Source organism: Panulirus ornatus, chromosome 28 (assembly GCF_036320965.1).
Source record: "Panulirus ornatus isolate Po-2019 chromosome 28, ASM3632096v1, whole genome shotgun sequence".
NCBI lineage: Eukaryota > Metazoa > Arthropoda > Malacostraca > Decapoda > Palinuridae > Panulirus > Panulirus ornatus.
In genome coordinates this window covers 5572182-5582500 of record NC_092251.1, presented here as the reverse complement: position 1 = coordinate 5582500, position 10319 = coordinate 5572182, and the positions used below count along the sequence as shown (strand labels likewise).

The window sequence follows — 10319 nt, the reverse complement described above, 5'->3', positions numbered from 1 at the left end:
CATCGTGCCCATGGAACGTACCGTTGTACTTCAGAGGAACAAAACTCACTGTACGCAGTACGCCCCGCCAGTTACGCCCTTGCGTATTCCCACCCCGCCAAAACCCGAGGTTAATCAGTGTGGAGGGTATTCATCAAGCGAGGCGCCCCGGGCGGCTGATTAACATGTGTCTGGGGGAGAGAGTAGCGGAGGAGGTGAGTGCGGCTGGGGTGGGGGTGGAGGGGGGGAAGGGGATGAAAGACAGACAGACAGACAGACATTAATGGAACTCGTGGTAGTCGGTTGGGCTTTTCTTTACCATGGTACTTCACGTCTTACTTATATCATTATAAGTGTGAGATATCTCTTAAGTGTTGTTTAATGTGTGGGGTTTCTTCTTCTTATCATTTCTCGCTCTCGTGTCGCTGATCTTGACGATGATAAAAGCGGACTGTGTGTGTGTGTGTGTGTGTGTGTGTGTGTGTGTGTATGTGTGTGGGGGGGGGGGGGGGGGCGTGATGGTTGCCTCTTATCGCTGGCATAGGCGGGCCTCGCCTCCTACCCCGACACGACCTGTCGTGTCACACATGACACGCGGACGGGTGCGTGTAGTGTGTGGGGCGTGAACTACGCAGTACGGCGTAGGCCTCCGTGTCTAGCGAGAGTGTACGGTATCCCGTACGTGCGTCTACGCGTCATGTAGGGCGGGCGTATCATGTGTAGGGTGTATGTCTAGTGTGGCAGGGGTGTCCAGGGAGGCATGCGTGGTATACACACCCACCGCCAGCCACGCGACGCGACGTGCAGGTGTGTATATGTGTGTGGGGGTTGTGCCCGCGTAGCACGTCAGCCCTGCGATAGTATCGTCGTCAGTTCAAAGGTCACAGGTCCTGTATGCGTCTGACGTGCCAGCGTCCGGACAAAGGTGGTGCGTCATGTATGTATGTAGCCGATGTGCCCGTGTAAGGTCAAACGTCACGGGTCTGTTTATGCCGCTGATGTACCAGCGTGAGGTCAGGGGATCACATTGGCGTTCCACGACGGAACGATCTCCGTTTCAGACGGAGGCGAAGGATGGGTGCATCGCGTGGTATCTAGATGGTCAGAGAGCCTTTGACACTATGCCGCGCAGAAAGCCTTTGACACTGTGCCTCGCAGGAGGTTCGTTAAGAGGGTGGATCTTCCGGCATGAATTAAGGGGTTGGGACGGGAGGGGGACGGAGAGGAGCTCCTTCGATTGACAGTTTGAAGGAAACAAAGCATGCATGGCTGAGGAGCCTTCTCAGAATAAACTGGGATTACTAGTGGTGTGCTGCAAGGCTCCGTCCTGGAACCATCGTTCTTCTTGGTCGGTGTTAGTGACTCGCCAGAGGAACTACAGAGGAGGCCAAGGTGATGAAGGAAATAAAGGACGGCGGCGATGGTTGCCGTAAACTTCAGAGGGAACCTCAAAAAAAGACCTCAAAACTGTCAGATACGTTGTTGATGAAATTCAACGTGAGTTAAGTTAGTAAGGACGGGACACAGTGAAAGAAAGCCTCGACACAATCCTTAGCCAGCGGGAACCTGTGTGTGAGGGGGACCTGTGAGTCGACAGTAGCCTGTCGTCAGACCTCCTCCTTGGGAGCATTGTAAAGGAGGCAGAGTGTCTTCTGGCACTTATTAGAGTCACCTTTAAGTGCTTGCGGAAGGAAATGTTAAGGAAATTATTCACAGCGTATATCACTCTTGGTCAGAACTGGAAAATGCATCTTGTGTTTGCTCACCGCAGTTAAAGAACGACAGGGAACACATAGAGAGGGGTCGTGGGAAGGCGAGAAAGATGGTATCAAAATTAAGAGACGTGAGCCACGAGTGAGAGGTTTAGAGACCATAAACTTGCCCACCATGAGAGAGAGAGAGAGAGAGAGAGAGAGAGAGAGAGAGAGAGAGAGAGAGAGAGAGAGAGAGAGAGAGAGAGAGAAGATTAAGGGGTGACAACTGCCACTCTTAATTTTTTAAACTGGTTTTGATGTTGTTCACTGTGAACAGTTCCTCGAAAGATGCACCGATTGAACAACAGGTGGTCATATATAAATAAAGCCAGACTTGTTAGAAAAGATGTAGAGAAGTAGTTACATTGTATATCAAAACATTTAATAAATCGGATGAGGTAAAGAAATGACACCGTGTAATTGGACGGCATAAAGAAGTTTAAAAGCTTGTATGATAGAAAAAGTTGAAGAGATGGAGTGCCCCACGAGTGTAGACACCTACCTCCCTCTCCCGTACAGTACGACAAGGTAATTACGCGTCATTAGAGTCCCTTGTTATGCCGACCTTACGTCGCATTCAGCAAACAACAGCCGACTCGCTTCCCAGAACATCCCAGCCTCTCCTCAGTCCCCAGCGGAATGTATACCAGCTCCTCTCTCTCTCTCTGTGAGACCCTTTGCGTTACTCACATGACACTGGAGCTGCATGGCGGCTTCTCTCATCTGGAATTGCAGCTATTTTGCGATCCAGCCTAATGGTAATGGTGTTGTTCATCGTCTGTACATCCCTTGCTCACCGGTGTATGCAATGTGTTAGCTGTAGCACTGCACGTCTGAAGGGGGGACAGGTGTGAGGCCGTGACCCGGGGAGGCGCGCGTCACCTGAACGTGAACAAGTGTGAGGTTCTGAGAAGCGCGAGGTTCCCGGTGAGGGTCGGCGGTGAGTGGCACTTAGCTTGATTTGCCACCAGAGCGATGCGCGGCTTCCCCGTAACCCGCGTGCTGGTGTATGCCATAATTAGCTAGGGTCATTGTGGCACTAATTAGGGCAGGGGGAATTAGCCGCAGACGCGTTGCTGAGGTGTCATTACGAGGCTTGTGAGACACTAGAGTACAGCATCGTTGATCGTCTCGTGTATTGTGTTCGGGTTCACAGGGGCTGCAGCGCCCTCTTGGTTCGTGTGTGTGTGTGTGTGTGTGTGTGTGTGTGTTGCATAGAATTAGCACGTCGTGTCCGAGAATAAAGCAAAGTGTCGTCCCTGAGTGGAGCAGAAGAGGAGCGACGCGACGCCCTCTGGATGCGACAAACAGAGCCCCCCTCCTCCCTCCACCTCCCATCCTCAGGGGGCGTCCTCCTCCACCGCCACTACCCTGGTATTATAGACACACACACACACACACACACGCGAGTCTGGGCCGGGCCGCCCTGCTGGCCCGCGCCACACGACGCCACTACTCAGACAGATTGCTCCGTGGCGGCTGCTAGTGGTTGTGGGAGGGGTGAGGGGGAGGGGAGACAGAGAGATGGAGAGAGGGAAGGGATGGAGATAAGGGTCCGAGGCTGTAAAAGTTTGGTTGGTCCAGCGAAGAAGGTGGTGGTGGTGGTGGGGGGGACGTGTCTACCAGCTCGGAGGAACGGCGGACCCCCAGGCATTGTTGGTCTTCTGTGTTTGACTTTCTCCCGTGTGTGTGTGTGTGTGTGTGTGTGTGTGTGTGTGTGTGTGTGTGTGTGTGTGTGTGACGCAGCCAAGAGTCGAGTGATTGTGGAGAAGGGTGGGATCACACGCACACACAGCTCCCTGTGATCCCGGAGAGACACAGAGAGACGGACACAGCCCCAGCGTCAGGTGAACCTTGGGCGAGACACGTCATGATGCCCAGCGTCTGGATGATCTTAGCGAGACAAGAGATCACGCCGAGAATCTGGTGATCCTAACAAGACAAGGATCACACACGAGAGTTAAGCATAGCCACAAGGAAGGAAGGAATGAAGGGAGGAAGGAAGGTAGGGAGGAAGGAAGGTAGGGAGGAAGGGTCTAGATTTGCAGTTTCTTTCAAGTAAAAAGAACTTCACATTGTCGTGAATCTCTTCCTCTCTGAGGATCCCAGTGTGAGGTGAGTGTCATCTGGTGTTATCCCAACACCGGGACTGTCTCGTGGCACGCTTCGTGGACCTGGAATCTCCAAACTTTGAGATCATCTGGCTCAAGACTTTACCTGCCGGCGACCACTGGTTTTCTCTCTGTTTCACCCGCTCTTCTTCCCCCAACTATATAAACTTTATATATATATATATATATAACTTTCTTCGACCTATCTACATTCCCGCCACAAGCCTTGACACCTTCCTCCCATTCCTAGGCTCCTGTCCTCTCCTGATGAGGTTTGACACTCTACACCACCAGTTCGCACTGGAGGGTTCATAATTGCTCGTCTGAAATGTAGTGCTACAGTCTGTCCCAAGATGTGACCGCTCTAGCCCCTTCACTTATCGTCCTGGTTCTCAGACTTCTGCTATTTCTGAAATCCTCGAATCTTCCCCCCCTCAACGTTTACTTTCTCAAAGCATCTTGAACCTCACATTCTCCCCACTCGTGTGTATATTATTCCCAAGGCGAGAGACACTGTTGATGGCCTTTTCTGTGCCACTGCTGTGTGGTCATCAAAGCTGAGAGACTCTAGAGAGATATCGCATGTTGTAGTTCTTGGTGTATTTAAAGCTTTTGATCCTGTATGGCGTCGGGGTCTGTCCTCCAAGCTCCCTTCTCCAGGCTTTCCTTCCTCACTCTGTTGTCTCATGTCTGTCTTCCTCTCTGGCCGGTCTGTCTCTATAGCTATCGATGGATTCAACCTTCCTCCCTTTCCTTTATCAGCAGCGGTGTCCTTGAGGCTCTTCCTCCTCCTTTTTGATCAACGAGTTCCTGTCTTAACTCGATAACCAGATGCAGCCGTACGCTGACGACTCAACACGGAATTTCCTCCATCTTTCCTCCTTTTGTATGGCTATGACTCCGGGTCCTCGAGAACTGGCTGAGTGTGTGCACCAGTCATGAGCCTCGCCACGTAGGACTTACTGAACAGGCCACTGCGACCACGTCACTACTGTGTGGCCGCTAGATACTCGAGGTTAGGGCCGTTGTGGCGTCTTCTTCTTCCCCTACACCGCCAAGCTTTGGAACGCCTTGTCTCCTCATGTCTTTCCCAGCAGGTAAGACTTGATCCTTTTTAAAGAGGACGGTGTTTCCCTTCATGCCGAACTCTTAGGTTATGTTTTCCTCCATTCCCTTCAGTCATTTGTGGTAATACGATACCTGGACTTGAGGACTTTCGTCCTGGACTCAACCCTCCGACTTAAAAGGAAAAACAGGCAGAAAATGTGCGCGATGTTAACCACTAGGAAGTATTATGTTACCTACCCATCACGTAATAAACTGACGCTGAGGTGACCTTACAGACACTCATTACTCACCATCAAGAGTTGGTGAGTAATACCTGAGTTGAAAAAAAAGAAGAGGAGTTCCCTCATCTCCTCCCACTGCCTCTGTTGGTGACTCCTGTGGTGGTTTGTGAGGTGGGGGTAGGGCTAGGGTATGAGGCCGCCCTAACGGGTACACACGCCTCATATTTCCTCACACACTTCTGGTAACGTTATACTTCACGTGAAGGGGGAGGGGAGGAAAAAAAGGGAAAAAACACTTCGAACGTCAAAGCCAGAAGTCTCTTTGAACCACAAGTCTCCTGCCCTACAGCGTCGCGTCACGGCAAATAGAATGTTGAGGGTGGGAAATTTAAGCAAATAGATGAATGGATATATCACTACGCATGGGGATAGGAAGGAGGGAAGAGTCGAGGATGACGGTGGACTGAAACCCGTCCACGACCGACTGATGGTTTGATCGTAGACGCTAGAGTACGTTGGTGGAGGGAGGCGATCCACGCCCCAGCATGTGCATCGGTTACATGGAGTCCATACCATACTCACACCTCACTTCCCACAGCGTCTAGCCAGCCACACTGAACGAGGAACGAGTTTACGTAACTGAGAGGCTAGGATGCATCAACCAGCCTGCCTTGTTTTGGCTCTTGCTGACAGACTTTCCAGTTTTGTGTGACTGCAGATAACACGCCACCAACACCAGCAGTACCAAGGCATGGGAATCAATCCTGCAGGTGTACTGGTGGACCCAAATTCCATGGCACATGAAAGCATTGCTTTGACCCCCGTAGCCCATGAGACCCTCCCAGGGCCGGACGCTTGTTGCCTGTGACGAGCAGCAGCAGCAGCAGCAGGTGGAGAGAGAGAGAGAGAGAGAGAGAGAGAGAGAGAGAGAGAGAGAGAGAGAGAGAGAGAGAGAGAGAGAGAGAGAGTCAATATCAAACTGTTGATAGCTATTGATATGTGCAAACACAAAACCAATATGGCACAAAAGAAGTTAAGGGCATTTAACAAAGGTGTGGAGGGCTGACAGAGAGAATTTAAGGGCATTTAGCAAGGGTGTAGGGGACTGACACAGAGGAGTTAAGGGCATTTAGCAAGGGTGTGGGGGACTGACACGGAGAAGTTAAAGGCATTTAGTGGGGAGCTTTTGGAGCTGGGTTCTCCAGGCATGGAGGAGGGTAAGGCCCCGTGGAACTTTTGAGACACTGGAACGTTATTCTGTCCCCTCCTGTGGCAATTGGATCGACGAGACAAGAGTTATTGGTGGAGGGAATTGCATTTTGCTGGAGATGAGATGAAAGAGTTTCGGGGTTTAGAGGTTGTGAGGGAGGCACTGTGGTGAGGGGAAATGTTCAAAGTTGCGCGTACCTCAGAGAGTTCTGTTAACTTCCGACGCGCTGCCAGGTAGAACTCCTCCCCAAAGAGCTCCCTGGGCTTACGACACGCTACTCTAGTAGAACTCATCCCCAGAGAGTTCTGCGGGCTTCCAGCTCGCCACCCCCAGTTGAGCCAGGAGGGCAGCTCATCTCAAGAGAATGCCGAGGGCTCACGAAACACCACCCCTGTACAGCTTACAGCAGACCTGCTCCCAGAGAGTGCCAGTAAATCTTACAGCAGCGCTGCTCCCCGGAGAGTGCTACTAGATCTAATAGCAGAGCTGCTCCCCAGAGAGTGCCAGTAGATCTTAAAGCAGAGCTGCTCCCCCAGAGAGTGCCAGTAGATCTTACAGCATTGCTGCTCCCCAGAGAGTGCCAGTAGATCTTACAGCAGTGCTGCTCCCCAGAGATATTGCTGAGGGCTCACGAAACACTACACCCAAAAGAGTCAACAGTAAGAGCTCTTCTCCAAAGAGTTCTATGAAGGGTGCGGTCCTTGTGGATGCCAATGCGACGCTTGAGCACGACGGTACGACCTTTGAGCACGACGTTACGATCCTTGAGCACGACGTTACGACCCTCGGGCACGACAGTACGACCTTTGAGCACGACTTTTCGACCCATGAGCACGGTCCATGCGATTTTTTTCTGGGTTACTACTGCCCAGCACTTAAACCTAAGGCCAAGTCTTCATACCTAAGGGTCGCACAATCGTGTTCAAGGGTCGTACCGTTGTGCTTAAGAGTCGTACGGTCGTGCTCAAGGGCCGTACCGTCGCGCTCAAGGGCCGTACCGTCGTGCTCAAGGACCGTACCGTCGTGCTCAAGAGTCGCACCGTCTTGATGCAGGTGTACCACAGGTGGTGTACGCCTCGGCACCCTGCCATCGGGGGCACGAGAGCGGTGTTTTTCCTCCTCTCCTTCCGGTGTGACCTATCAGGTGTGTGGGTGGTGTGACCTTGGCTCTATCTGTATTATTCACGCCCACTGCTGAAGTGTCGTCGGCCAGTTGTCCTGCTGTCCGCTCCTGCCTCCTGCTCCTGCTTTTGCCCGCTGCTGCTACTACTGGGTTGAAGGGAACGTCGCCAGCAAATTATTCGTTGTCATCCGACCTTCGCGCTGTCGTCCCATGCCGAGTGTCATGAACCACCCTTGTCCCTCTGGGCTTCACGTGTGTTCTGTCCTCCGTAAGGGCATCCCCTGCGCCAGGAAACTGACGGAGGAGAGATCGCCCGAAGTTGATGGTATCTTTTGATCTAATCCTTCCCATAACTCGGCACGCATCAACTCGCCTTCGCCTACCCCTCACAAACGGGCCTCTTTATGGTGGCTGGTCGAGGAGTGTTGCCCATACGATTTGCCATCTCTCGCCCATAATCAGACCCTATACGTGCGTGAAGCGCTATTTTAGTCTTAGTGTCTTAATCAGAGCCCATATCTACGTGAAGCGATATTCTAGTGTAGCGCTTTAGCGCTAGGTGCTGGCGATATCTATAGACCAGGTTCTAAAGGACTTGCTACCACTAGTGCTTCCCCCTACGGCCTGATATGTCCAAACTTTCTAGAGGGAGGATTTCTCCTCGTCGACCCCCGCCCCGCTGCCCAAGAGCTCTGCATGTGTCCTTTGTGATTCGTCTTGCACGCTTGTGTGTGCCTGTTTCTTTTTTTTTTCTACTGATTTTCCCGTGTTTGTATTCGTGTATGCTTGCAAATAATTGCATGCACGGACTCAGTGAGGAGCTGCGTTCGTGTGCGTAATATGTTTGCAGGTGGAGGCGTTCTCCTTGCCATTACAGTGGATTTTCACAGTGGTGTTATTCGTACCCACACCTCGGTATACATGGCTGAATAGTTCAGTGTGTGTTGTATATACATTGTGTACATAGCCTGTGCATTACATATGCATAGGTTATACATGGGCAGATATCTTAACGGATGTTGTCAGGTTCGGCAGTGTGTGGTATCGTGGACTTGCGATATGGTCTGTTTAAAGACACATTCATCCACGGAGAGGGAACGGGTGACGCTCCCTACCGACACAAGACACTGCCATGTATACTGGCACCCCAGGACGTGTTTCCTTCCTGCTTACTTACCCCCCGCCCCTCAGGCGCAATCTGGGGTAGAGGGAAGAGGGCCCTCTTCGTCACTCTTCCAGCCCCTCCCCCCCACCATCTCATCATCTCTGCTCCTTACCTTTGAAGAGGGAAAGGTTGGGAATGTACACCCCATCCTCTCCCCTATACTCTCCCTCACCGGCTATCCGCACCTCCACCCTTATTAACACCCAGGTAGTGGGTGGAGGGACGAATTCCACCTACCCATATAACACTTAACCCGTCATGTGACGGCACCACACACGTCCTCTGTGCGCCAACGCCCAGCCATATGGTGGTACCACCAGTCCCCCTCTGTGTACCATAACCTAGCCATGTGATGGTACCACACGTTCCCCTCTGTGTACCATAACCTAGCCATGTGATGGTACCACACGTCCCCCTCTGTGTACCATGACCTAGCCATGTGATGGTACCACACGTTCCCCTTCTGTGTACCTTAACCTAGCCATGTAATGGTAACACACGTTCCCCTCTGTGTACCATAACCTATGCATACGATGGTACTACACCTCCCCCCCTCCCCGTCTCTAACCTCCATTTCCCCCCCCCCCCCTCTCCTATTAGACCTGACCAGAGTCAAGAGTACGAGGGTGACTCACCTGCCGCCTTTAGCGAGGTGGTGGGCTTCCGATGTGGCGCTCCATCTGCGGGTGGAGGACCTCCTTACCCGCACACACTCGGCCCTCTTCACTGGCTGATTATTCACACGGTACCTCCTCTACAGGTCGCATCTATCACTCATGGTCGTGCACAATCCACTCTCTCTCCCGTTAATCCCCGTGTGAGGTAAATTTCTCTGTATGAGACGGACGGTCCTCCATTGTGGCACTAACAGGGTCGCGTCTAAAAGTTTCTCCTGAAGGAGGAGTCGGGATCTGTGTGGCGGGAGGGCGCGGGGCGCTCCTGGCTGGCTCCGACAGTGTGGCTCACAAACACACACACACCGACCCGCTCGCTGCCCGGCACCACACACCACCACCACCGCCACACACCACCACCACCACCTCCTCCTCCTCCTCCTCCTCCTCCTCCTCCTCCTCGCCCGGTCGCCCCTACACCCCCCTGCCCCTCACCTTCCTACCGCGCGCACACACACACACACACACACACACACCTGACGTCACGGCCGACACTTCACACCTGCACGGCGGCGCTACACACCCTCACACACACACACACACACCTGTAGTCCTGTCGTACACTTCACACCTGCACGGCGGCGCTGCACAACGCTTCCCCTCCAACACTTCCGTTATCGACGCCTTTGTCCCGCGTCCTGGCAGAGATGGACAGCTTAGATATGTTAGAGAGCTGAAGACTCCGGTTCAAAGTAGGATTATCCACTCCACTGTCCTACTTTACCTCCACTGATGATAGCATTAGATGACAGAGGATACTTAAGATGACGCACGACGAGGCTGTCGAGCGATAGCTAAACGTCAAGGGTCGTGCTGTCGTGCTCTAGGCTTTTATTTTGCCTGCAGGATCGCTCTGGCGGTTAGGAGAAGATCTTCAGATTTACAGAAGTGCTGCTCGGTGCTCCACCGTGACCTGGCATTCGCTAAAGACGCCAGTGTTGTTATAGAGAAGAACGCCTGTCTCACGGGGGCCGTATTTCCTCTCGTGTTCATCGAAGTGTTCTGTTTTCTCCC

The 10319-nt window shown here is 52.6% G+C and overlaps 1 protein-coding gene across 5 annotated transcripts in view; it reads right to left on the bottom strand.

Annotated features, from left to right (window-relative positions):
- LOC139757780 (uncharacterized) overlaps positions 1-9636 on the bottom strand; it is a 207506-nt gene extending 197870 nt beyond the window's left edge. For 4 of the 5 annotated variants that reach the window (XM_071678572.1, XM_071678573.1, XM_071678574.1 and 1 more), the window contains exon 1: positions 9267-9636. The gene's annotated coding sequence lies outside the window, so the exon portion shown is untranslated. The remainder of the gene's footprint in view (positions 1-9266) is intronic. The other variant, XM_071678578.1, reaches the window with a different exon arrangement.
- Between the last annotated feature and the right edge of the window lie 683 nt (positions 9637-10319).